We start from the raw sequence: 2,062 nt of genomic DNA on the forward strand, positions 1-2,062 counted from the left end.
GATTTGTCCCTTTATCCTTTCAATTCTATCAGTTTTTATTTATATATTTTGAAACTCTAATATTAGAAGAATATACATATAGAATTGCTATTTTTCCTGGATTAAATTACCCCTTTATTACTATGTAATATCCCTTTATGTCTCTTGTAATCTTTCCTGTTCTCAAGTCTACTTTATGTAATGCTAATATACCTACTTCAGCTTCTTTTGACAAGTGTCAAAGTGACAAAGTCCTTTAACTTTGAATGTCTCTATAGCCTTATATTTAAAGTGAGATTCTTGTAGACAGAATACACTTGTCTTGCCCTTGTTAATTCAATTTGGCAATACCTAGCTCTTAACTGACAAATTTACACGATTTACATTTAATATAGTTACCAATACGATTGGCTTTAAATTTACCAATTTATTTTTACAAATGTGTGCTATATATTCTTTTTTAATTTTAAAATACATTTAATAAAAATAACCCATAGTTTTATATATTTTACATGTGTAGAATATTTACAAATTCACTTCCACAGCATTTACTTAATGTTTACTATTTTTTCATTATTTGCCTTTTTGACTATTTCCTTCAGTAGTAAAATGTTGTCCAGTGCTTTCTTTAAAAAATTAGTTTCTTGGGCAATCCTCCTTGTTCCAAGGCCTCTGTTCTTTTCCTTTTTGTCGCCAAAGCAGGATTTGATTGCTCCTTTAAGGCTTCCTCTGGACAGTTGGGTCTTGGCAGCTGACATCCAGGTGTTGGCCCTGGCCGATTACTGAAATACTTCATTTTCAGTGCCTGTGTGGCCATAATTCGAGCACATAGATTAAATAAGAATAAGTCCTGTATGAGATCTAGTAAGTCGTCTCCTGCTGCACTGAAGATGTGATGCCATGGGATTCCAGGGAAACTCTTAAATGTCACATAATCTGGAAGACTACACGTGTCTGGCCACTGTTCCTCAGTTGGTGTGCCCAAATATTCTTGTTAGCTGATCAAGGTCTGAATCTCCTGACAAAAAAGGAACCCTTAGAAGTAACTCTGCTAATATACAGCCAACAGGCCACATGTCCACACCTACACCATACATCTTAGCTCCAAATAGTAACTCAGGTGCCTGATACCACCTGGTTGCAACCTGATGTGTATAAGCTCTATTGGCGCTCCCACATGATTTGGCCAGGCCAAAATCTGCCAGTTTTAGAACTCCATTTTCATCTAGCAACAAGTTGCTTGGTTTCAGATCCCTATGTAGGATCCAATGTTGATGTAAATATTCTAATCCTTGAAGAGTGGTCAACATGCAGACTTTGATGTGTGATGGTGTCAGCACAAGACTATTATCCTTTATTATAACCTCTAGATCAGTTTCCATAAAACCAAAGATAAGGCTAATATTAGACTTACGTCCAAAAGCATCAAGGAGACCAAATATATTTGGATGACTTAGCTCCTATAATAATTGTATCTCTCCTAAGCCTGTTCTATTTATACCATCTTTAGCTTCTGATCTATGTCCAAGTTTGATTTTCTTAATGGCGACAATTTGGTTGGTATTCTTATCTCTGGCCTTGTAAACCGCAGCAAACTTAAAGCCTCCAACAGCCACTTCTGTCCACCAGGCTCCATTGCATTAGTATCTATATATTCTTCTTTTTCTCTTCTTTTTTCTGCTGTCCTTTTGTGTTAAATGAGCATTTTAATTATTCAATTCTATCGTTGCTATTGGCCTCTAAGATAGAGCTTTTTGAATTTTTTTACTGTTTTCTCTAGGATTTACAATATACATGTTTAACTTCTTACAGTCTAAATTTTAGGAATATATCACTTCAATATGTTGTAACAGCCACACATCACTTCCTTCCACTAATTCTTTGTGCTATTATTTTGTTATGTTTTACTCCTAATTATGTTACAGTCTCCCCACTGTACTGTTACTATTTTTCTACACTCAATTATCTTTCAGAAGTATTTTAAATGAATTTTTATATTCTCACATCTTTACTATCTAGAGCATTTTATCAATATTTTGTATAGATCTAGATATTCATCATGTATCACAGTCCTTCTGACTGT

General features: G+C 34.4%; 1 pseudogene; it reads right to left on the reverse strand.

Annotated features, from left to right (window-relative positions):
- Positions 1-556: 556 nt before the first annotated feature.
- Positions 557-1,607, reverse strand: LOC100938953 (cyclin-dependent kinase 7-like; annotated as a pseudogene).
- Between the last annotated feature and the right edge of the window lie 455 nt (positions 1,608-2,062).

The sequence above is a fragment of the Pongo abelii genome, chromosome 11 (assembly GCF_028885655.2).
Source record: "Pongo abelii isolate AG06213 chromosome 11, NHGRI_mPonAbe1-v2.0_pri, whole genome shotgun sequence".
In the NCBI taxonomy this organism is placed as follows: Eukaryota; Metazoa; Chordata; class Mammalia; order Primates; family Hominidae; genus Pongo; species Pongo abelii.